Here is a 27,152-nt window from a genome sequence, read left to right as displayed (position 1 = left end):
GATCTTTTTTGAATGGTGGAGCAGACCCGAAGGACCAAATGGCCTACTCCTGCTCCTATTTTCTATGTTTCTATATTTCTAACTCACCAAAACTCCTTCGACAGCACCTTCCAAAACTGTGACCTCTACCACCTGGAAGTACAAGGGCAGCAGGTGCATGGAAACACCACCTGCAAGTTTCCCTCCAAGCCACACACCATCCTGACTTGGAACTATATCGCTTTTCCTTCATTGCCGCTGGGTTAAAAACCTGGAACTCCCTTCCTAACAGCACTGTGGGTGTGCCTAGAAGGCAGTTCACCACCACCTGCTCAAGGGCAATTAGGGATGGGCAAAAAAGATGTAAGTATTGCCTTCACTCAAGCCTATGTGGTACATGTGGATGGGCTAAATGGCCTCCTTTTGTGCTTAAGATTCTAAGATTACAGAAAAAGAATTCCAATCCCTTCCTAAAAATATGTAGAGCTCCACTTCAGCATACTCACCTCATTGATCTTTTCACTGATATCCGCTATTCTGAATCCATACAATCGGAATTGATCAGTGAAGATGTAAGTCAAAATTCTACGATCCAACTGAAAGGCAATTTCTCCAAGAATGCGCTGAGCAGTCTCTGTTTCTGTAAGGAAAAATTAAATTCAGCAGAAATCTTATCAAAGTGCAGCAAATTATTCAGTTTAGTTGATCCCTTCTAAGTGAACCAGTGAAAACATCCATTAACTGAAAGGTAGCTAACAATTACATTTTAGTATATTCCCTTCTCTCTGTTATCCAAGACTTGTTTCAGGACCCAATCTAACCATGCTCATATTTTACCTCTCCTCACTCCATGTTAAATCAAAAATGAACAAAGTTACCTTTTCAATTGCTTCAACTCAATCATTATTTGCTAGCATATTTCCATAAATCAAATTAATGGAGCGAAGATTCACATTGGATGACAATTGATGCGCAGGCGTGGAACTCTTCCAGTCTCAGGATGTCACACAGTACACAAAGGGGTAAAGGCTCAACACTTCTTCACTTACCAGACCATCTCAATGTGTGGTTTTCATAAGGATAGTCCAGGCCTCTGTGCCAAAGAATGTTGTGAACAGTTAAGTGGCTCAGATCACACCTTAATTCCCTTCTGTAATGCAGGGCACTGAGGCAAAGGGAGCTAATGATTTGTTGGAGCCAGTGCCTAAAGCCACAAGGAGAAAACTATATAGATTCTAAATGAAATATCAAGAAATCAATATCCACAAAAACACTTGATTCAATGTGATCCAAATGATCCTGCTTATCTGCTGCTGAAACTCTCATGATTGTTTTACGACCAGGTGAGAAAGGTGTCTAGAGATCCCTTTCAGCCTTTACCAGGTCTTAATGTGACAGGATTTAATTTTAAACATACCGTGTTTTGAGCTCCCCCTGGGTGTTCCTTGTGCACCGCTTTCCAATTATAAGGCAAAGAAATTAGCACAAAAATGCTTTCTTCGGTTTAAAGAAGAAAAGTGAAATTTATTAAAACGTAAACCCTAATTCGGTTAACGCCTACGAATACACACCGTGCTCCACGCTAGCATGCATATGCAATACGCACAAGCAAACAGACAGAAAAGAGTAGAAGAAAAATAAAATGGAAAGGTTTGAGGTAATCTCTGAGGAGGGCTTTTTGTTACTGTGCTTCGACCTCGCTGTAGTCCTTGATTGAAGATATGGTCTTGCCTTTCGTTGGGGCCCAGTATTCTTCTTAAGCCTTGTTCACTGTAGAAGACTTTTCTCTCTTGGGGTTCACGTGTCTTCAATGGGTCTTGGAGTTCCGTGAGAAACAGATGGGAGCAGACAGGAGAGGCTGTGGCATTCCAGCCACGAGAGGTCTTTTCAGTCCAGCTGACAGCTTTCTGCCAGTTCAAAACTCTGTGGCAAGTTAAAATTCAAAAAAACTCAAGTGGCCCAGCAGGTTAGTCATGTGATTAGCGGGTGTGACCACGTCTATTTGTGTATTTGGCCATCTTAGCAGTCAACCTGGAATGCTAGCTCCTCCACCTTCAACGTCTGGTAACCAAAAGTCCACTGTGGATTGAATGTGGCAGGGAATGGTCTTTTGACCCTTTTAAGCCCTGTCTGTAAATATGCAAACGTCTTTCCAGTCAAGGGTCTGGTGTTTTTTTTAAAGCAGTTAGTTACTCCAGTAACAGTTTAAAATCAGTGTTCATGTGGCAAAATTAATGTGCCTCATTCTTGGCAGGTGGGGGCCTGCATGACAATTGCTTCTGCTATCTTCAGACTCAACTATTCAAGTTCTCTGGCCAGCATCCCAGCTTCCATCCTCCACAAACTCGACCTCCTCAAAAATTGTTCTGCCTGTAAATTAACCCACACCAAGTCCCTCTCAGCCATCACCCCAATGCTCGTGCTGACCTGTATTTGGCTTCCAGTCCACCAAGGTCTTGATTTTAAAGTTCTGATCCAGTTCAAATCCCTCCATAGCCTCGTCAATTCTTATTGTTGTGACCTCCTCCAGCCCTCCATCCTTAAAACAACTCCAATTCTGGCCTTGTGCATTGCCCCACCACAGGCAGCAGTTTTTCAGCCATTTAGGCCCTAAGCTCTGGAATTTACTCCTCAAATCTTACCGTTTCTCTATCTCTCTGTCCTCCTTTAAGACCTACCTCTTTAACCAACCTTTCAGTCACACATTGGTCAGTGTCTCTTTTTGTCTGATTAAACTTATGTTAAGTACCTTGACACATTTTCCTATGTTAAAAGCACTATATAAGTGCATGTTGTTGTTGATGTTGACATCTGAAAGCTCTGTAGAATGCACAAGATGGCAAGGAAATATGGCAAGGTTCTACTGCAGGCCTGGTTCCGAGGCCTGCAGTAGAACCAGCAGTGGCCACTGCTCCTGGTGACACTTCTGATACTACTGAGCTACCAGCCCTGTGCTTGGCCGGCAGCTCTTGGAAGCGGGATCCCCATTTTTGAAGGGATGGAGATCCTGGAGCCGGGCACTAAAGTGCCCAGGCACAGTCAAATAGAGCCAGAGGTGGGGGGCGGGGGGTGCTCTATTTGATCAGGTAACAGAGAGGTTGACGAGAGTAATGTAATTGATGTGGTGTACATGACTTCCAAAAGGCATTTGATAAAGCGCCACCTAACAGCTTGTCAGCAAAGTTAGGGCCCATGGGATAAATGGGATATTAGCAGCATGGATTCGAAATTGGCTGAGTGACAGGAAACAGCGAGTAGATGTGAACGGTTGTCTTTCAAACTGGAGTAAGGTATATAGTGGGGTTCCTCAGGGGTCGGTGTTGGGACACTGCTTTTCTTGCTATCTCTTAATGACCTAGAGTTGGGTGTATCGGGTACAACTTCAAAATTTGCAGATGACACAAAGTGTGGAAGTTTTCTTTTCATTCATGGGATGTGGGCTGGCTGGGCCAGCATTTATTGCTCATCCCTAATTGCCCTTGAGAAGGTGGGAGAGAGCCACCTTCTTGAACCACTACAGTGCATGTGGGGTAGGTACACCCACTGTTAGGAAGGGAGTTCCAGGATTTTGGCTCAATGAACTGTGAGGAGGATATTTTTTTTATTCTTACATGGGATGTGGGCATCGCTGGCAGGCCATTATTTGTTGCCCATCCCTAATTGCCCTTGAACTCAGTGGCTTGCAAGGCCATTTCAAAGGGCAGTCAAGAGTCAACCACATTGCTGTGGGTCTGCAGTCACATATAGGCCAGACCAGGGAAGGACTTCAGATTTCCTTTCACAGAATCACAGAATAATAATTTTCTTTCCTTTCCTAAAGGACATTAGTGAACCAGATGGGTTTTTACAATAATCAATGATTGTTTCATTGTACCCTTACTGAGACTAGGTTTCGTTTCCAGATTTTATTAATTAATTATATTTATTAATTAATTGTATTTAAATTCCATCATCTGCCAAGCATTAGTCTGGGCCTCTGGATTACTAGTATAATGAAATTACCATTATGCCACCAACTCCCCACGATAGAGTTCAAGAGGACATCGATATGCTGATGGAATAGGCAGATACGTGGCAGATGAAGTTTAATGCAGAAATGTGTGAAATAATTTATTTTGGTAGGAACAGTGAAGAGAGGCAATATACATAAGAGGGTGAAATTCTAAAAGGTTGCAGGAGCAGAGGGCCCTGGGGTATAGGTGCACAAATGATTGAAGATTGCAGGGCAGGTTGAGAAAGCCGTTAATAACGCATATGGAATCCTGGGCTTTTTAGGGGCAGAGACTACAAAAACAAGGTAGTTGTTATAAGCCTATATCAAGCACTGGTTCAGCCTCAACTGGAGTACTGTGTCCAATTCTGGGCACTATATTTCGGAAGGATGTTAAGGCATTAGTGAGGATGCAAAAAAGATTCACGAGAACGTTTCCAGGGATGAGAAACTTCAGTTACATAGACAGGTTGGAGAAACTGGGACTGTTCTCCTTGGAGAAGAGAAGATTAAGAGATTTGACAGAGGTGTTCAAAATCATGAGGGGTGTGGACAGAGTAGATGGGGAGAGACTGGTCGCACTGGCCATAGGATTGAGAACCAGAGGACACTGATTTAAGGTGACTGGCAAAAGAAGCAGCAGCGACATGAGGAAAACTTTTTTACATGGCGAGTGGTTAGGATCTGGAATACACTGCCTGAGAGTGTGGTGGAGGCAGATTCAATTGAGGCCTTCAAAAGAGAACTGGATTCTGTGAAAAGAAAAAGATTGCAGACAGGTGGGACTAGTTGAATTACTCTTGCAAAGATCTGGCACAGATGTGATGGGCCAAATGGTCTCCTTCTGTGCTGTAACCTTTCTATGATTCTATGACTTGTGGCCTGGTATATTTAGTTTCCAGTCCTGACTGTCTTAAAGTCATGATTCTGCAATCGCTACCATGCCATAACAATAACTTGTGCTAATATAGCACCTTTCATGACCACAGGACATCCCAAAGTACTTTACAGCGAATGAAGTACTTTTAAAGTTGGAAACACAGCAGCCAATTTGCAAGGCCCCATAAACAGCAATGTGATAATGACCAGATAATTTGTTTTTGTGCTGATTGAGGGATAAACATTGGTTCGGACACCAGAGATAGCTCTCCTGCCCTTATTCAAAGCATTGTTGTGGGATCTTATATGCCCACCTGAGAGGGAAGACAGGGCCTCAAGTTAATGTATCATGCAAAAGACAGCAGTACATTGAGGAACCAACGAGAGAACAGGCTATTTTAGATCTAGTATTATGTAATGAAAAAGGGTGAATTAATAATCTTGTTGTAAAAGAACCTTTAGGGATGAGTGACCATAATACGATAGAATTTTACATTACGTTCGAAAGTGAGGTAGTTCAATCTGAAGCCAGGGTGTTAAGTTTGAACACAGGAAATTATGAAGATATGAGGGGCAAAGTGGCTGAGGTGGACTGGGAAAATACATGAAAAAATATGATAGTACATAGATAATGGATAGTCTTCAAAGAATCATTACATAGTTTACAGCAACTATACATTCCTTCAAAGCACAAAAACCCCAAAAGTAAAGGCAGTCAACCGTGGGCAACAAAGGAAGTTAAGGATTGTATAAGATTAAAAGAAAAGGCCTATAAAGTTGCCAGAAATAGTAGTAAACCAGAGGATTGGAGGATTTTAGAATACAGTAAAGCAGGACCAAGAAACTGATAAAGGGAGAATAGAATATGAATGTAAACTAGCAAAAAACATAAAAGCGGACTGTAAAAGCTTCTATAGGAAGGTAAAAAGGAAACGTTTGGCTATGAAAAATGTGGGTCCATTACAGGCAGAGTAAGGAGAATTTATAATGGGAAATAGAGAAATGGCAGAGAAGCTAAATGATCACTTTGTGTTTGTCTTCATTGAAGAAGATACATTATATGGAAGATAATTCTCCCAGAATTAGAGATCCAAGGAGACAGCGAGAATGAGGAATTGAAGGAAATTAGTATTAGTAAGAAGGTTGTATCGGAGAAATTAATGGGGCTGAAGGTTCTACATCCCAGAGTGTTGAAAGCGGTAGCTATGGAGATAGTGGATGCATTGGTGATCATCTTCCAAAATTGTATAGATTATGGAATGGTTCCTGCAGATTGGAAGGTAGCAAATGTCACCCCACTATTTAAGGGAGGGAGAGAGAAAACGGGGATCTACAGACCTGTTAGCCTTACATTGTAGAGAAAATGCTAGAATCTTATTTTTCTTAGAGATACAGCACTGAAACAGGCCCTTCAGCCCACCAAGTCTGTAACAACCATCAACCACCCATTTTATACTAATCCTACATTAATCCCATATTCCCTACCACATCCCCACAATTCTCCTATCACCTACCTACACTAGGGGCAATTTACAATGGCCAATTTACCTTCCAACCTGCAAGTCTGTGGCTGTAGGAGAAAACCAGAGCACCTGGCAGAAACCTACGCAGTCATAGGGAGAGCTTGCAAACTCCACACAGGCAGTACCCAGAATCGAGCCTGGGTCGCTGGAGCTGTGAGGCTGCCGTGCTAACCACTGCACCACTCATCTATTTAGAATCAATTCTAAAAGATGTGATAAGTGGACACTTGGATAATAATGATTTGATTGGGCACAGTCAACATGTATTTATTAATGGGAAATCATGTTTGACGAACCTGTTGGGAGTTTTCTGAGAACATTACTAACAGAATTGATAAAGGAGAGTCAGTGGATGTAGCATACTTGGATTTTCAGAAGGCTTTTGATAAAGTCCCCCACAGGAGGTTGGTTAGCACAATTTAAAGACATGGGATAGGAGGTAACATACTGGCAAGAACATGGCAGATGGAAAATAATTTGGAAAAATGTTAGTTTATCCACTTTGGTAGGAGGAATAGATGTGCAGAGTATTTTTTAAATGGTAAGAGATTAGAAAGTGCAGACGTACAAAGGGACCTGGGTGTCCTTGTCGATAAGTCACAGAAAGTTAACATGCAGATGCAGCAAGCAATTAGGAAGGCTAATGGTATGTTAGCCTTTATCGCAAGAGGATTTGAGTACAGGAGTAGTGAAGTCTTGTTTCAATTGTAGAGAACCTTGGTTGGACCGTACCTGGAGTACTGTGTGCAGTTTTGGTCCCCTTACCTTAGGAAGGATATTATTGCCATAGAGGGAGTGCAACAAAGGTTCACCAGACTTGTTCCATGGATGTCCTATGAACAAAGACTGAAGAGACTGGGCCTGCATTCTCCAGAGTTTTGAAGAATGAGAGGTGATCTCATTGAAATCTACAAAATACTGAAAGGGATAGACAGGGTAGATGCAGGTAAGATGTTTCCCCTGGTTGGGGAGTCTAAATCAGGACACAATTTCAAAATAAGGGGGAAGCCACTTAGGACAGAGGAGAAATTTCTTCAGTCAGAGGGTTGTGAATCTTTGGAATTCTCTTTCCCAGAGATTTGTGGAAGCTCAGGCATTATGTTTAAAGCAGAGATTGAGAGATTTCTAAATACCAATGACATAAAGGGATATGGGGATAATGTGGGAAAAAGGTACTGAAGTGGATGATCAGCCATAATCGTATTGAATGAAAGAGCAGGCTCGATGGCCTGAATGGCCTACTCCTGCTCCTATGTTCCTAGTAGGCCATTCAGCACCTTGAGCTTGTTCCACCATACAATTAGATCATGGCTGATCTGTAGCTTTACTCGATCTACCCACCTTACTATTCTTGCATAACAAAAACTTCTCAATCTCAGTTTTTTAAATTTTCAATTGACCTACAGCCTCAACAGACGTTTGGGAAGAGTCCCAGATTTCCACTCCCCTTTCTCTGAAGGAGTGCCTCCTGACATCACCCATGAACAGCCTAACTCTAATTTTAAGGCTCAAGATATTCTTGTCTATTTACATTTCTCTCTATCTACACTTTAATCATCTCAACCATCTCAATTAGATCATCTCTTAATCATCAGAGAATCACAGCATTGTTACATCACAGAAGGAGGCCATTCAGCACGGCATGTCTGCACTAGCTCTCCAAAAGAGCAATATACCTAGTGCCACTCCCCTGCCTTCTCCCCATATCCCTGCAGGAAAAGGGCAGGAATGTTTGGAAATGCCATTGGAGGGGTGGAAAAATGCATGGAAAGATCATTTAATCGTGTTTTGGGAAAATTTAACTTACCTGGCCTTTTAAATTTCAATCTCCATTGAGGGCCGTAAGCCCTTTAAAAATGGTGCCTGCGCATTGACGCCGTTGCCTCCATGTCATCGCGGGGGACGGGTGCCGCAGCCATGCAAATAAGCCTCCGCGTTTGAAATTGCGGCAGCTATGTTACTAGGTGGCAGTGTGGGAGGGCCGCATATTTTACGTCCGCTGCCTTCTTCGGTGGCGGTCCCTTAAAATGCAGCCCATAGGTCACACCTTCAAAAGACCAATGGGCTGCTCAATGGTTGCTCGGTTTGGCCTATGGCAGGTGTTGTATCTCTTGTATCCATCCTTGGGTTCCTCACAGCATTTAAATAGCCGGGGTGGCCGTCCCCCCAATCACATGGAAGAGGCAGGCTGTCCGATGCTGGCAATGGCACCAGCTGCCTGTGCGCAGGTGCTGGCGATATTTTTAAAGGGCAGCCAGCCCTGCTGACATGTTTAAATTTTTAAAGAGGTATCCCCCAAAATTCAGCTAATGAAATTGCAACGCCCTTTTCCTACCCCCCCCAATAAAAATTACAGTAAGTATTTGCCCTTCCCCCCTTCCCCTACCAAACATTCTGAATTCTGACCCTCACCGCCCAAATGATACAAAGTTGAAATTTCGCCCCTTCCCACCATCCCCTACACTGATTGTGTTTATTTGCATCCGCCCTGCAGTAAAAATCTTAACTCCTCTCCCCCTCCCCACCAGTATCATGTCTGCTTTCCCCAGACAGGGAATTGAAGTCGCGGGGGTGCCAGCCACCAGTCCGAGGATTGCGGTGGACCCAGAGGATTGCTGGTAAGTCTATTTAAATTTATTCATTTTATTGATTTAAAATATTTAGATTCGATTCCCATTGCCTAGTGGCGGGAGAGCCACCACGGAGCCTCACTGCTGCTGGGAGGATCGGGCCGGGCCCTCCCAGCGTCAGCCTCCATGGCGGGCCTCTGCTGGAACCATCTTCCGGTCTCCCCCTCTTGGAGCCTGACGTTGGGGCTCAATAAAATCTAAGGAGACTTTTATGTTCTTCCCCCGCGGCAGGGTTGGAGGCAGGGAGAGTATGCCTCCGCCAAAATTAAGATTGGCCTTTCCACCTCATCCTCAATTGAGGCCCTTAAATGGGCAATTAATGCCCAATTAAGGACCTCAACCCACTGCCGCAATTAGCCCAGCGGCGGCAGGCTTGTTGCTACACAGGGAGCACAGCTAGAAAAACCATGCAGCTTGCTTGCCAGTTCCGGGGTGGGGGGTTGGTCCCTCATTAAAAGGCACTTAGTACTTAAACGAGGGGCCCAGCATTGGAAAGGGGCCCCGCTGAAAGCCACACCCTGGCCTACCTGTGGGTGGGTACTCCACTGGTAGCAGCCACCGCTTCCGCAGGGGTGCTGCTCAGTTAAAGAGCTGCTGGCCTCTGATTGGCCAGCAGCCCTCAAAGGGCAGGACTGCCGTCGCTGGGGTCCTTGATACTGCAGAGGTCCGGTGCTGTCCAATTAAGTGCCTAATTGGCACTTGATTCGGCAGGCCTCCCACAGAAGAGGCAATGCGGGGGTGGGGGGGTGGTCTCACCGGCACTTTTGCTGGAGGTCAAGACCCCCGTTGCCTGGAAAATTCCTGGCTATTGACATGCATTTTACAACACAGAACATTATGAAACAATGTGCCATGCTGCCCTTAAGAGATTAATTGAAAAGGGCAAAAACTGGCAAATGGATTTCTATGTAGGCAACTGTGAGGTCACTGACTTTGGACCTAAAAAGGATGGAACAGGGTACTTTCTAAATTGTAAAAAGCTAGAAAAAGTGGAGGTCCAAAGCAACTTGGGGGTCCAGGTCTACAGATTATTAAAATGTCATGAACTGGTACAGAAAATAATCAGAAAGGTTACTGAAATGCTGGCTTTTAGTTTAGAGAACTAGGATACAAGTGGGTAGAAATCATGCTTCAGCTATACAAAGCCCTGGTTAGACTACACTAGCCTATAAAATGCCCTCTAAAATGGCCTAGCAAGCCAGTCAGTTTAAGGGCAGTTAGGGATGGGGAATAAATGCTGGCCTAGCCAGCGACGCCCACATCCCACAAATGAATAAAAAAAAACCTGGAGTATTTTGAGCAGTTCTGGGCAGCACACCTTAACATATTGTCTTGGTCAGAGTGCAGTGTAAATTCACCAGAATGATTCCTAGACTCCAAGGGTTAAATTACAAGGAGAGATTACACAAATGAGGGTTGTATTCCCTGGAAGTTAGAAGGCTCCGTGGTGATTTAATGAAAGATTTTCAAGATGTTAAGGGGAACAGGTTGGGGTGTCTCCGACTCTAAAAATCGAAGTCAGACCTTTCAGGAATGAAATTAGGAAACAATTCTACAGACAAAGGATGCCAAAAGTTTCAAATTCTCTCCCGCAAATGACAATTGATGCTACATCAGCTGTTAATTTTTAATCTGAGATTGAGAGATTTTTGTTAGCCAAAAGTGCTAAGGGAAATGGGGCAAAAGAGGGTATATGGAGTTAAGTCACAAAGCAGTCGTGATCTCACTGAATGGCGGAACGGGCTCGAGCTTAAACAAATATTAAAAACAAAAATATCCCCTCTTTGTTAGTAACATCAATACCTCTCCCACGGTCATTCAACACTACTGCCTGAACATCGCCCCTCCTTCCAGCAGCAGCTCTTTCACCAGGGGGATTGTCTGGAACTCTGTTGGTGACAAGAGTCGGAAACTTGAGGGCACGTCGAGCCCTTCTTGGTCTTTGTTGAACTGGACCATGTGCAGATGCATTTCTTCTCAAGATTCTATTTCCGGCCAGTTTTAGTACTGCCATTAAACAAAGAACAGAATTAGTTCAAAACTTACATAGCAATTGTTTAACTACAAAAAGTGCTGCTTATTACTATCAAATCGTAAATACAATCACATTGAACAAATAACTGTTTAGTAGCATGGACTGTAAAGGAATATTCTAGAAAAATCCCATTTCTGAAACAAAAATAAATTACTGTGTATTCAAGTTTATTTCTTCAGCTGCAGTTCAGGCCTTCACAAAACACATTTTAATTGTGCTCAGGTCAAAAACTTTTATTTAAGTACAGATGCCAGTCTTTAGCCAATCCGAATCACTCCAAATTGCACCAAGAAACAGCACAGCACACTGGATGCACCAAAGGCTATGGGCTCTGACAACATCCCAGATGTAGCATTATTTTATTCTTTCATGGGACATTGGCATTGCTGGCAAAGCCAGTATTTGTTGCCCATTTCTAATTGCCCTTGAACTCAGTGGCTTGCTAAGCCATTTCAGAGGGCATTTGAGAGTCAACCACATTGTTGTGGATCTGGAGACACATGTAGGCCAGACCAGGTAAGGACGGCAGATTTCCTTCCCTAAAGGACATTAGTGATCCAGATGGGTTTTACAACAATCGATGATGATTTCATAGCACCATTACTGAGATTAGATTTTAATTCCAGATTTTTTAATTAATTAATTGAATCTTTTATTAATTGAATTTGAAGTCCACCAGCTGCCATGGTAGGATTTGAACCCATATTCCCAGGGAACTAGCCTGGGCCTCCAGATTACTAGTTCAGTGACATTATTGCGCCACCATCTCCCTTGTGATGGCCTGTGCAGAAGCCCTGTGTTCCATAATTATTGTACCTCAAGCCAAGCTGTTCAATACAGCTACAATACTGCCACCAACCCAATGAAGTGGAAAATTGCCCAGGTGTGGCCTAATGAAAAGCAAAACTAATTCAAGTTGGCAAATTACTACCCTATCAGCCTACTCTCAATCATCAGCAAAGCTGACATCAAGGCAGCATTTGACTAAGGGTGGTATTGAAGGAACCCTAATAAAATTGAGGTCAATCGGAATCGGGAGGGAAGACTCTCCGCAGTCTGGAGTCATACCTAGGACAAAGGAAATGGCTGTGGTTGTTGGAGGTCAATCATCTCAATCCAAGGACATCGCTGTTGCAGTTCCTCAGAACAGTTTCCTAGGTTCCACCATCTTCAGTTGTTTAATCCATAACCTTCCTATCATCATAAGGTGATGCTTGAGCTACGGAGACTCGCTGATGCCTGCACAGAGTTCAGTTCCATTCGCAACTCCTCAGATAAACAAGCACTCTGTGTCCAGATGCAACAATCCCTGATAAGTTTGGGTTGATAATTGGCTAGTAACATTAATGCCAGACAAATGCCAGTCTACATATCCCCTTGACATTAACAGTATTACCATCATCGAGTTCCTCATCATCAATATCCGGTAGGTCACCATTGACCAGAAACTTAATCGGACCAGCCACATAAACACTGTGGCGCAAGTGCAGGTCAGAGGCTAGGTATTCTGTGGTGAGTGTGATGGAATACTGTTTATTTGCCTGGATGAGTGCAGCTCCAACAACACTCAGGAAGCTTGACAACATCCTGAACAAAGCAGCCTGCTCAATTGGCACACCATCGTCCAACACCTTAAACATTCATCCCTCCACTACCAGTGCAATGTAGCTGCAGTGTCTACAAGATGAACTGCTGCAAGGCTTCTTCGATAGCACCTCCCAAACCTGCAACCTCTACCACCGAGAAGGACAGGAGCAGGCACATGAGAACACCTTTGCCTGCAAGTTCCCTTCCAAGTCAGACACCAGCCTAGCTTGGAAATATATCTCCATTCCTTCATCATTGCTGGGTGAAAATCCTTGTATTCCCTAGCTAACAGCACTGCAGGAGTATCTTCTCACAGATTGCAATAATTCAAGAGGGAGGCCCACCACCACCTTCTCAAGGACAATTGGGATGGACAACAAATGTTGGCCTTGCCAGTGACGCCTACATCCCTTATATGAATTTTTTAAACAAGAATTTAAAATCTGTGTTTCCGAATGCAAGAGGTGCTGCTCTCCACCCCATAACCAAGGGCCACAACGAACCAATTGCCTCCCTCCAATTGTGACTTTATTATCCAGCAGCAGCCAACGCCACCCTCCCAGATCCCGGACACCGCCACCCTGCCCGATCCCAGCCACTGCCACCCTCCCCAACCACTACAAGGTACATCTTGTAGATGGTACACACTGTGCGCTGGTGGTGGAGTGAATGTTTAAGGTTGTGGATGGAGTACCGATGAAGCAAGCTGCTTTATCCTTGATGGTGATGAGCTTCCTGAGTGTTGTTAGAGCTGCACTCATCCAGGCAAGTGGAGAGTATTCCATCACACTTGCGACTTGTGCCTTGAAGATGGTGGTCAAGCTTTGGGAAGTGAGGAAGTGAGTTACTCATTACAGAATACCTAGTCTCTGACCTACTCTTGTAGCCACAGTATTTATATTGCTGGTCCAGTTAAGTTTCTGATCTTTGGAAACCCCCCAGGATGTTAATAGTGGGGGAATTCGGCGATGGTAATGCCATTGAATGTCATGGGGAAATGGTTAAATATTTTCTCGTTGGAGATGGTCATTGCCTGATACTTGTGTGGCACGAATGTTACTTGCCACATATTAGCCTAAGTCTGAATGTTGACCAGGTCTTGCTGCATGCTGGCACGGACTGCTTCAGTATCTGAGGAGTTGCAAATGGTCATGAAGACTGGGCTAACATCGCCACTTCTGACCTTATGTTGATGGGAAGGAGGGAAGCAACAGTGGCGCAGTGGTTAGCACCGCAGCCTCACAGCTCCAGGGACCCGGGTTCGATTCCGGGTACTGCCTGTGTGGAGTTTGCAAGTTCTCCCTGTGTCTGCGTGGGTTTTCTCCGGGTGCTCCGGTTTCCTCCCACAAGCCAAAAGACTTGCAGGTTGATAGGTAAATTGGCTATTATAAATTGTCACTAGTATAGGTAGGTGGTAGGGAAATATAGGGACAGGTGGGGATGTTTGGTAGGAATATGGGATTAGTGTAGGATTAGTATAAATGGGTGGTTGATGGTCGGCACAGACTCGGTGGGCCGAAGGGCCTGTTTCAGTGCTGTATCTCTAACCTAATCAACTGAAGATGGCTGGGCCTAGGATAATGTCCTAAGGAACTCCTCCAGCGATGTCCTGGGGTAGGGATGATTGACCTCCAACAACCACAACCATTTTTCTTTGTGCTAGACATGACTCCAACCAGTGGAGAGTTTTCCCCCTGATTCCCATTGATTTCAATTTTGCTTGGACTCCTTGATGCCACTCAGTCAAATGCTGCCTTGATGTCACACTCATCTCACATCTGGAATTCAGCTCTTTTGTCCATGTTTAGATTGAAGCTGTAATGAGTTTTGGAACTGACTGGCCCTAGCAGAACCCAAACTGAGCATCGATGAGCAAGTTGTTGCAAGTAACTGCTGCTTGATAGCACTGTCGACGTCACCTTTCATCACTAAAATAAGAGAAAAATACTGCGGATACTGGAACTCTGAAATGAGAACAGAAACTGGCCAGTTCTGACGAAGGGTCGCAGACCTGAAATGTTAACTCTCCACAGATGCTGCCAGACCTGCTGAGTATTTCCAGCACTTTCTGTTTTTATAACACCTTGATGATGATAGAGAGTAGACCGATAGGGCAATAATTGGCCAAATTGGCTTTGTCCTGCTTTTTGTGGACAGAGATACCTAGGCAATTTTCCACATTGTTGAGTAGATGCCACTTTAAATTATTTTAGCCAGTAAAGAACATCACCATGAAGAAAGCTCCCAACAGCAAGCTTTAACAACCCTAGAAGCCACTCAACAGATGCTAAAGGTCCCGACACCAGGAAAATCAAATCGGGTCAGAGTGGAATTGTTCCTTGACGCACTTTGAGTGATAACCCTGCCATGTAATAAAATCCAGGCCAGAGACTTTGAGGCCACTCCATCAATAAAAATTACAGCTGAACAAAGACTTGTACTTTAGATAAATTGAGTTAGTACAAGGGGGCCTCCGAATGTTCCTCCCAACATGGATTTTAAATAAGTTCCAAGAGATTCGTGGTCAGGTACAATTTTCAAGTAAGATAAAAATTTCTTATAAATCATATACCATTCGATTGTAACTATGGTTTTGCACCAGTAAATTTCATTTATCTTTGAAATCTTTCAAAATAGATGCTTTTCCAGTGTAGACGGGCTTCCACTTATCTTTCAGTTAAATTACGGCAGCAGAGCAGCTCTGAAGAAATAACTCACAATGTAACTGTTACACACTTACGGCTGAATTTTAATTGCCCTCTAGGGACGGCTGGGAGGTGGGGGGGGGGGGGGGGAAGGGCCGTAAAATGGCAAGGGAAGTGGGTGGGGGGGGGACGGGTCAGCGGCATGCCTGTCGCCTTTCCAAGGCCATGGAATTTTATCAGCAGCAGGCAAGGTGAAAGGATGGCCTTCCTGCCCTGAGACCTTTAATGCCCTTAAGCGGCCAATTAAGAGCCTCTTAAGGGCCTCTTCCTGCTGCCGCTGGCATTTTACCAATGGCATGTGGGCCCACCATCCTATGGGGCAACTGCCCAGTGAAACCGGGCAGCCTCCCTATGGGCTGGGTGGGGAGAAGGGGGCCTTCCTCATCGGGCACTCCGTGGCCAAGGAGGGACGCCCCGATGGCAAGGGCCAACCCCACAGAAACACCCGCCCCTGCCCTCACCGACCCACACCCCTCACCGGGGCCTGTCTGAATAGCCTCAGCGACCCCTGACTCCAATTACCTTATGGGGAGGTTAACACACATTTTTAACAGCTGCAGCCCCAGCAATAGCTGCCATTCCTGGTGGCGCTGCTAAAACTGAAGAGCTCTCGACCCTCCAGTTGACCAACAGCACTTGGAGGCAGGCTCCCGTCTTTTAAAGGCCTGAGCGCAGAATATACAGCCCAAGGCCCCAAATGGCTATGGCAAGGGTTTCCCCCATTTTTCCAGGCCAGCGTCAGGACCCCTGCCACACCTTTTTTCCCCTCAAAAATATACTTTATTCATAAAACCTGTAAAAAAAATACATTACAAAACAGTACCAAGTTGGCATTCCAGAAAGTGCAAAGGAAACCAGTTTTCTTTAATACAGGAGTGAGTTTCCTCAAAACCCTTCCATTCCATTTTATATACAATGTTTATTTTACAGCAAAACCATATTTGGTGTATACAGCCTGAGGGGTTTTCCATAGGTCTAGCCCCTTGGTTCACTATGGCGGGAAGTCCTTACACAGTGGTCTTTCCCCATTGAGCCTTTGCAGCAGCTGCCCCAAGCTTTAGTGCATCCCTCAGCACGTAGGCCTGGACCTTGGAACCCGGTCATGGACTACTCTTTGTGCTGGAAGACCAGCAAGTTTCGGGCAGACTAAAGAGCGTTTTTCACCGAATTGATGGTCCTCCAGTAGCAGTTGACACTTATCTCGGTGTGTGTCTCTGGGAACAGCCGTAGAGCACAGACTCCTATGTTACAGAGCTGCTTGGGATGAACCTCAACAAAAACCACTGCGTCTCTTTCCACACCTGCTTTGCAAAGGCACATTCCAGAAGGAGGTGGGCAACAGTCTCTTCTCCACCACAGATGCCTCGAGGGCAGTGTGCGGAGGTGGTGAGATTGCAGGAAGGACCTGATGGGGAGGGCTATTCTCACTATCAGCCATGCTATGTTTTGGTGCTTGTTTGAAAGTTCTGGTGATGAGGCATTCTGCCAAATAACTTTGGCAGTCTGCTCGGGGAACCATTTGACAGGATCCACCATCTCCTTTTCCCAGAGGGCCTTGAGGACATTCCGTGCTGACCACTGCTGATGAATTTTTGGTCAAAGGTGGTTCTCTGCACAATCTTTTTCACAAAGGATAGGTGGTACGGCACGGTCCAACCGTGACAATGTGGCCAGACCCATCCTTCACAACACCAGGGACAGATAGAACCTCAGCATGTAGCGACACTTGGTGTTTGCATATTGGGGCTCTATGCACAGCTTGATACAGCCGCACACGAAGGTGGTCATCAGGATGAGGGTAACGTTGGGTACGTTTTTTCCGCCTTCATCCATAGGTTTGAACATCGTGTCCCTCCGCACCCGGTCCATTTTGGATCTCCAGATAAAGCGGAAAATAGCGCGGGTGACCGCCACAGCACAGGAGTGGGGTATGGGCCAGACCTGTGCCACATACAGCAACAACTTGATCGCCTCGCACCAGATGACCAGGTTCTTATCCACAATGGAGAAGGAACGCTTCTCCCACAAGCTCAGTTTATGGTGTACTATGGCTACTCGCTCCTTCCAGGTTTTGCCGCATACCCCAGCCCTTCCAAACCATATCCCCAGCACCTTCAGGTGGTCTGATCTGACGGTGAAGGGGACAAGGGATAGTCAGCCCAGTTCCCAAAGAACATGGCCTCACTCTTGCTGTGATTTTCTTTGGCTCCCGAGGCCAGTTTGAACTGCCACAAACGCTCATCAGTCTGCGAATGAACAGCAGATCCGAGCAGAAGACGGCGACGTTGTCTGTGTACAGAGAGGCTTTGACCTGACTGCCTCCGCTGCCTGGGATTGTCACTCCTCTTTTGCCCACATCCTTCCTAATGGTGTTTGTCTGCTGTATCAAACCTTTTTCCTGAGTCCATTAGGACCCCCACCACACTTTTTTTTTCCAAAATATACTTTATTCTTAAAAATCTGTAAAAAATACATTACAAAACAGTTCAAAACAGCACCAAATCGACATTACAAAGAGTACAAAGGAGATCAGTTTCCTTCAATACAGGAGTGAGTTGCCTCACTTCCATTTCATTTTACATGCCATGTACATTTTGCAGCAAACCCATATTTTCTGGATACAGCCCGAGGGGTTTTCCGTGGATCCAGCCCCTCAGTTCACCATGGTGGAAAGACCTTACACAGCGGTCTTTCCCCATTGAGCCTTTGCCGCGGCTGCACCAAGCTTTAGTGCGTCCCTCAGCACTTAGTCCTGGTCCTTGGAATGTGCCAGTCTGCAACACTTGGTTGTGGACAACTCTTTGCGCTGGAAAACCAGCAAGTTTCGGGCAGACTAAAGAGCATTTTTCACCGAATTGATGGTCCTCCAGCAGCAGTTGATGTTTATCTCAGTGTGCGTCTCTGGGAACAGCCCGTAGAGCACAGACTCCTGTGTTACAGAGCTGCTTGGGATGAACCTCAACAAAAACCACTGCATCTCTTTCCACACCAGCTTTGCAAAGACACATTCCAGAAGGAAGTGGGCAACAGTCTCTTCCCCACCACAGTCACCTCGAGGGCATTGTGCGGAGGGGGTGAGACTCCGGGCGTGTAGGAAGGATCTGACGAGGAGGGCTATTCTCATCACCAGCCAAGCTACATCTTGGTGTTTGTTTGAAAGTTATGGTGATGAGGCATTCTGACAAATGACTTTGGCAGTCTGCTCGGGGAACCATCCAACAGGATCCACCATCTCCTATTCCCATAAGGCCTTGAGGACATTCCGTGCAGACCACTGACTGATGGATTGGTGGTCAAAGGTGTTTTTCTGCAGAAACCTTTCCACAAAGGATACGGCACGGTCCAACTGGATGTAGCGTTCCGCGGCAATGTGACCAGGCCCATCCTTTGCAACTCCGGGGACAGATAGAACCTCAGCACGTAGTGATACTTGATATTTGCGTACTGTGACTCTACACAAAGCTTGATGCAGCCGCACACCAAGGTGCTCATCAGGATGAGGGCGACGTTGGGTGCATTTTTCCCGCCCTTATCCAGAGGTTTGAACATCGTGTCCCTCCATTTTGGATCCCCAGACGAAACGGAAAATGGCTCGGGTGACCGCCATGGCACAGGAGTGTGGTATGAGCCAGACCTGCGCCGTGTACAGCAATACGCCACACCAACTGTATAACATTAATATTGAGTAACTATGACTATCTATTTATAGTTACTTGGAGCCGGTGGTAATGCCGATGCAACCATTTTAAGGTCAGCGCAAGGTACAGGCACACTGTTAGTGGAGACTGCAGCTGCCCGTTCTGAAATGAATAGAGAATAGAAGAACTCAATCAAACATTGAACACCAAACAGATCCAAATATTGGACTATTGCAGACAGATTAGCACATGCAGTTTAACCATCAAATCTGGCCTCTTAAAGTAATGAATTCTAGCTCAACTTACTCTGACCAGCAAACCCAAACTAACTTTCTACTATTCTGATAAAAACAATATAAAAATAATTAGAGAAGCAGAGTTAACGTTTTGTGTCAGTGACCTTTCATCACACCTGGCAAAGGTTAGAAATATAATAGGTTTTAAACAAGTGGGGGTGGGGAAGAGAACAAAAGGGAAGATGTGTGATAGGACAGAGGGCCAGAGAGATTAACTGACAAGGTCATGGGACAAAGGGAAAGAAAGTGAGTATGCTCATGGTGTGATGAAAGACAATATATGCTAAATGGTAAAATTTTAAAGGGGAGATCTTTGAAGGTAGAAGGACAGTTAATAAAGCATATGGGATTGTGTGGTTTATAAATAAAGGCATAGAGTAAAAATGTCAGGAAGTTATGCTAAACCTATATAAAACACTAGTTCGGTCCCAAAAGGGGTGGGAATAGAGGCAGGTCTGGGATGAAAATAACAGCATCAACCAGCATGCCAGTTTCCCGATGCCGTTGCCAGCGGGTTTCACCAGGGCAGGTGGAGGGCAGCCCTGAGATCCTGAACAATCTATTAACAATGCCAACTAACATTGTTAAAGAGCTCATTGAGAGCTCGCCAATGGGCACGTTCTGATTTTGATGGAGCGCACATGGGCTACACATGCTGTCTGGGGCAGACCATGTGAATGGCGGCGGACACACAATGGGTAGCCAGTCATGGCCGCCCCAGGGAAATTAAGTGAGCTCCATGGAAGGGTGAACAGCACAGAGGGGGACTCGGCCACTGGCATGCAGGTGCCATCAGGTCAGTGCAGGTCAGTAAGCAGCCAGGCAGTGGAGGAAGTCATCACCCTGCTGGCATCATGGGGCTATGAGAGAAGGGGGCAAGCCTGCCAAATGCAATTGAGGGATATCCTGAGCACAGCTGGCAACAGGGCCACAATCTCAGACTTTGGGTTCAGTAGCAATGAGAACAACACCCTCCAAAGGAAGGGCAGAGCCCTGGGCATCAGGAGTACAGACGAGAGGGAAGAGGATGCCTAGCTAGTTTACCTTCATATTCTATTTTTTCCTTTTTTATCAACTTTTTGGTGGCCCTTTGCTGGTTTCTACTTTTCTTTGCAGCATTGCAAGCCTTTGCTTTTAATCTAATACTATCCTTAACTTCCTAAGTGAGCTACAGATGTGTCTTTCTGGCTAAGTTTTTGTTTTTCAAAGGAATTTATCTTTGTTGAACATTTTGAATTGTTTCTTTAAAGGTTTTCCACTGTTCATTTACAGCCATACCTTTTAGTCTATTTACCCAATTTACCTTAGCCAGGTCTCCCCTCATGCCTACGTAACTGGCTTTGTTTAAGATTCTTGTTTGTGACAGAAGCATGTCACTTTCAAACTTTACATGGAATTCAACAGTATTATAATCACTGTTTCCCAGTGAATCTTCTACTATTACATTGCTTATTAACTCTGCTTCATTGCACAATACTAGATCTAAGATAGATTAGCTTGGCTCCACAATGTATTGCTCTAAGAAACTGTCCCGAAAACATTTTCCAAACACATCATCTAGACCACTCCTGCCAATTTCATTGTCCCAGTCTATATGAAGATAAATCCCCCACAATTCTTACATTGCCGTTGTTACAAGCTCCAATAATTTCTTGTCTAATGCTGAGAGAAAATTTGACAGAGGTATTCAAAATCAAGAACGGTTTAGATAGAGTAAATAAATAAAGGTAAATCTTAGAATCATAGGAAGTTTATGGCACAGAAAGAGGCCACTTGGCTCATCATGTCTGTGCCAGCCAAAAAACGTTCCACCCATTCTAATCTCACCTTCCAGTATCTGGTCCGTAGCCCTGCAGATTACGGCACTTGAGGTGCATATCCAGACTTATTTTGAACAAGTTGAGGGTTTCTCCCTCAACTACCCTTTCAGGCAGTAAGTTCCAGACCACCACCACCCTCTGGGTGAAAAAACCTTTCCTCATCTCCCCTCTAATCTTTCTACCAATCATGGTTTTCAATGCCTGAAGGGGACAACAGCTTCAGGTGATTGGCAAAAGAACCAGAGGTGACAGAGCAAAAACCTTTTTACACAACTAATGGTCAGGATTTGGTATGCATTGTCTGATAGGATGGTGGATACTGGTTGAGTAGTAGCTTTTAAAAAGGAATTGAATAAATACTTGAAGGAGAAAAATTGCATGGATATGGGAAAGAGGGAGAAAGTGGAACGAGCTGGATTGCTCTTTAAAAGAACAGGTACAGACACGATGGGCAGAATGGCCTCCATCCATGCTGTACTAAGCTATTATTCTATAAATGACTATCCAATCGCTCATCATAATCTATTTAAATTCATGAGAGCAATATAGAGCTGGAGAGAGAGGATGGACTACAGGGGTCAAGGACCAAATCTATTTGGTTACAGCTAAGAAACTATAGAGGTATCATTACATTGCTGGGTGTATTCTATTGGCCACCAACTACTGGGAAAGATATAAAGAAACAAATTTGCAAGGAAATTATAGAGAGGGGCAAGAATTATATAGTATAATGGGGGACTTTAATTATCTTAATACAGACTGGGATAATAATAGTGTCATAGAGTTATACAGCACAGAAACAGACCCTTTGGCCCATTGTGTCCGTGCTAGCCATCAAGCACCTATCTATTCTAATCCTATTTTCCAGCACTTGGCCCATAGCCTTGTATGCCATGGCATTTCATAGAGTGATACAGCACTGAAACAGGCCCTTCAGCCCACCGAGTCTATGCCGACCAACAACCACCCATTTATACTAATCCATTAATCCCATATTCCCTACCACATCCCCACCATTCTCCTACCACCTACCTACCCAGAGGGGCAATTTACAATGGCCAATTTACCTATCAACCTGAAAGTCTTTGGCTGTGGGAGGAAACCGGAGCACCCACGTGGTCACAGGGAGAACTTGCAAACTCCACACAGGCAGTCCCAGAACTCAACCCAGGTTGCTGCAGCTGTGAGGCTGCAGTACTAACCACTGCGCCACTGTGCCACCCCAAGTGCTGATCTAAATATTTCTTGAATGTTGTGAGGGTTCCTGCCTCTACCACCCCTTCAGGCAGTGTGTTCCAGATTCCAACCACCCTCTGGGTGAAATTTCTTTTCCTCAAATCCCCTCTAAACCTCCTGCCCCTTACCTTAAATCTATGGCCCTGGTTATTGACACCTCCGCTAAGGGAAAAATATTCTTCCTATCTACCCTAGCTAAGCCCCTCATAATTTTGTATACTTTTGTAAAGGGCAGAGAGGGGCAAGAGTTTCTAGAGTGTGTTCAGGAGAATTTTCCACATCAGTATGTTTCCAGTCCAACAAGGGAGGAAGCATTGCTGGATCTGGTTCTGGGAAATGAGGTGGATCATGTGAAGCAAATCAGAGTAGGGGAACATTAAGGGGACAGTGACCATTGCATCGTAAGTTTTAGGTTAGCTATGGCAAAGGACAAGGAGTAATCCAAAGTAAAAATAACAAATTGGGGGAGGACCAACTTCAATGCAGTGAGAACGGATCTGACCTAGATAAATTGAAATCATAGATTGGCAGACAAAACTGTAACTGAACAATGGGCTGCCTTTAAAGAGAAGATAGTTCAGGTAGAGTCAAGACACATTCCCACAAGGACGAAAGGTAGGACAAAGAGATCCGGAAATCCAGAGCTCCCTGGATGACAAAAGAGATAGTGAGATGAAACAGAAAAAGGGTACATATGACATGTCAAGTGGATAATACAATTGCGAACCAGGCTGAATATAGAAGGTTCAGAGGGGAAGTGAAAAAACAAATGAGAAGCATAGACAGAGTATGAGAAGAGACTGTCAGCTAACATAAAAGGGAATCTAAAAGTCTTCTTTCGGCACGTAAATAGCAAAAGGGTGGTAAAAGGAGGAGTGGGGATGATTAAGGACCTAAAAGGGGATTTATGCATGGAGGCAGGGGGCATGGCTGAGGTACTTAACGAGTACTTTGCATCTGTCTTCTTCACCAAGGAAGTTGAGACACTGGATGGGCTAAAATTTGATAAAGAGGAGGTGTTAGCCTGGCTGTACTTAAAGTTGATAAGTCACCAGGACGGGAAGTAAATTGTAGGGGAAGTAAGGATGGAAATTGTGGATGCACTGGCCATAATCTTCCAATCCTTCTTAGATACAGGGGCAGTGCCAAAGGACTGGAGAGTTGCAAATGCAACACCGGGCTGCATTTTACGATTTTCAGCCGCGATATTCAGCCCGGCGGCTCATTTAAATGGACGGGGCGGACCGCCCACACTGATGACGTGGAGGGGGCGGGTGGTTTGTCCCCAGCAATGGCGCCAGCAGCCTTGTGCAGGCGCTGATGCCATTTTTAAAGGGCTCTGAGCCCTATATTGCAGCCTACATATTTAAGGGAATACTGACGTCAAAAAATTAAATAAAATGATCCTGAACCTCTCCCACCGCACCCCACCCCCCCCATAAGCATGGAGGAAATTACCTGCCCTCCCCCCACCAAACACTTAACTTCTGCTGCTGACCCCCCAAAGTTCATCACCTTTAAACTTTACCCCTTCCCACAACCCCCTAGACCAATGAAATTAATCTGACCCCATTCCCCCCAACCCTCACACTGAAAAACTTACCTCTCCCCACCTCCCCACCAGTGTCACACCTCGGATCACTGGATGGGTATCTGAAGTGGTGGCCACCGGCAGCAATATTGCTCCAGCAGATTTAAGGGCAGCAGATTTCCTTCCCTAAAGGATGTTAGTGAACCAGATGGGTTTTAATGCCAATCCTTGGTCGTTTCCTTGCGCCATTACTGAGACTAGATTTCAATTTCAGACTTTTTTTTCATTGAATTTAAACTCCACCAGCTGCCATGGTGGGATTTGAACCCATACCCCCAGAGCATTAACCTGGGCCTCTGGATTACGGGTTCAGTGCCATTAGTGCCATTACCACTATCCAACCATCTCCCCGAAGGGCAAATCTTCTTTAACTAACTTGCCCGAGTTTTTTGATGTGATAACAGTGGATGAGGGGAATGTGGTTGATGTGGTGTACATGGACTTTCAAAAGGTATTTGATAAAGTGCCACATAACAAGCTTGTCTGCAAAGTTAGAGCTGACATTGGGTGGCGGGAGCAGGTAGGTCATCAATTAATTTATTAAAATTAATTAAAATATTTAAATGGGGCTCCCGTTGCCAAGCAGCGGGAGGGTCACTACAAGTTCCCGCTGCCAGTAATATCAGGCCGGGCTTTCCTAGCATCGAGGCTCATCACGGGCCTCTGCTGGAGGTATTTTCTGGCACCAGCCCCCACCAACCCCCCCTGAGCCCCACACCACGACTCCCAACACTGGGGTGAGGGGGCTGTAAATTTCAGCCCACCCTTGTTCAAAAAAGGGTGTAAGGACAAGCCCGGCAACTACAGGCCAGTCAATTTAACCACGGTAGTGGAAAAACTTTTCGAAACTATAAATCAGGACAAAATTAATAGTCAATTGGACAAATGTGGATTAATTAAGGAAAGCCAGCGCAAATCTTTTTTAAAATTTTTTCATGGGATGTGGGCATCGCTAGCAAGGCCAGCATTTATTGCCCATCCCTAATTCCCCTTGACTAAATGGCTTACACGGCCATTTCAGAGGGCAGTTAAGAGTCAACCACATTGCTGTGGGTCTGGAGTCACATGAAGGCCAGTCCAGGTACGGGCAGCAGAGTTCCTTCCCTTAAGGACATGAGTGAACCAGATGGGTTTTAATGACAATCAATGGTAGTTTCATTGCACCATTACTAAGACTAGATTTCAATTACAGATTTTTTATAATTAATTGAATTTCAACTCCACCAGCTGCCGTGGTGGGATTTGAACCATGTCCCCAGAGCATCGGCTTGGGCCTCTGGATTACTAGTTCAGCACCATTACCACTATCCAACCATTTCCGCAAGGACCAATCGTCTTTAACTAACTTGCTGAGTTTTTTGATGAAGTAAGAGAGGGTGGATGAGTGAAATGTGGTTGATGTGATATTCATGGCCTTGCAAAAGGTATTTAATGAAGTGCCACATAACAGGCTTGTCAGCAAAGTTACAGCCCATGGAATAAAAGGGACAGTAGCAGTACGGATACAAAATTGGCTGAGTGACAGGAACAGAGTAATTGTGAATGGTTGTTTTTCGGACTGGAGGAAGGTGTATAGTGGGGTTCCCCAGGAAACAGTGTTCGGACCCCTGCTTTTCTCGATATATATTAATGCCCTAGACTTGAGTATACAGCGCACAATTTCAAAATCTACGGATGACACAAATCTTGGAAGTATTGTGAACTATGAGGAGGATAGTCATAAATTTGAAAAGGACACAGGCTGGTGGAAAGGGCTGACAAGTGGCAGATTAAATTTAATGCAGAAAAGTGTGAAGTGATTCCGTTTAGTAGGAAGAATAAGGAGAGGCAATATAAAATAAAGGGTACAATTCTAAAGGGGCTGCAGGAGAAGAGGGACGTGGGGATATATGTGTACATATCATTGAAGGTTATGACATTAATAAAGCATATGGATCCTGTGCTTTATAAATAGGAGCATCGAGTACAAGAACAAGGAAGTTATGATAAACCTGTATATAACACTAGTTCTGCATCAACTGGAGTATTGTGTCCAGTTATGGACATCACACTTTAGGAAGGATGTTTAGACATGAGAGAGTGCAGAAAGACTCATGAGAATGGTTCCTGGGATGAGGAACTTCAGTTACATAGACAAGTTGGAGAAGCTGAGCCTGTTTTCCTTGGAGAAAAGATTAAGAGGATATTTGATAGAGGTGTTAAAAATCGTGAGGATTCTGGACAGAGTAGACAGGGAGAAACTGTTCCCTTTGGCAGAAGGGGCAAGAACTACAGGACACTAATTTAAGGGGGATGGCAAAAGAACCAGAAGCGATAGGAGGAATACACTTTTTAAGCAGCGAGTGATTAGGATCTGGAATGCACTGCCTGAAAGTGTTATGAAGGCAGATTCAATCAAGACCTTCAAAAGAGAACTGGATAATTATCTGAACAGATAAAAATTGCAGAGCTACAGGGAAAAGGCAGAGGAGCGCCAGACAAAATGGCCTCCTCTGTGCTATAATCATTCTATGAATATTTCTATTTTAATAATGTTACTATTACCTTTTTTACATGCTACTGGCATATTTGGAACTGCAGCTGCACCTGCTCCATCAGATAGGGCACAGACTTGAGGTGGTGCTACAGGTGGAGCCACAGCTGGTGCTGCTGCTGGGTCTTCCAGAAAACTTGAAACCCACCAGTGTAATTCTAAAGAAAAATAAGAGGTTATGCATAGAACACCTAAATAAATCTTATCATTTAAACAAGTATATTCAAAGTAAAGCATGGCTACCCGATCCAAACCCGACAACATGTGTCCGGTCAGGTCTCTCTTCCGGGTCCGGCATTCGGGCTCGGGTCAGGTTGGGCAGGACGCAGACGGTGGCGGTGCGGTAATGGTATTGTCACTGGACTAGTAACCCAAAGACCCAGGGTATTGCTTTGGGTATAGGGTTCAAATCCCACCACAGCAGAAGGTGGAATTTGAATTCAATTAATACATCTGGAATAAAAAAGCTAGTCTAATGAGAGCCACAAAACCATTGTCGATTGCTGTAAAAAACTCACCTGGTTCACCAATGTCCTTCAGGGAAGGAAATCTGCTGTCCTTACCTGGTCTGGCCTACATGTGACTCCAGACCCACAGCAATGTGGTTGACTCTTACATGCCCTCTGAAATGGCCGAACAAGCCACTCAGTTGTATCTAACTGCTACAAAGTCAATAAAAAGGAATGAAATCGGACGGACCACCCGGCAT

Source organism: Heterodontus francisci, chromosome 2 (assembly GCF_036365525.1).
Source record: "Heterodontus francisci isolate sHetFra1 chromosome 2, sHetFra1.hap1, whole genome shotgun sequence".
In the NCBI taxonomy this organism is placed as follows: domain Eukaryota; kingdom Metazoa; phylum Chordata; class Chondrichthyes; order Heterodontiformes; family Heterodontidae; genus Heterodontus; species Heterodontus francisci.
The sequence above is the reverse complement of the archived record's forward strand: the minus strand, read 5'-3'. Positions refer to the sequence as shown.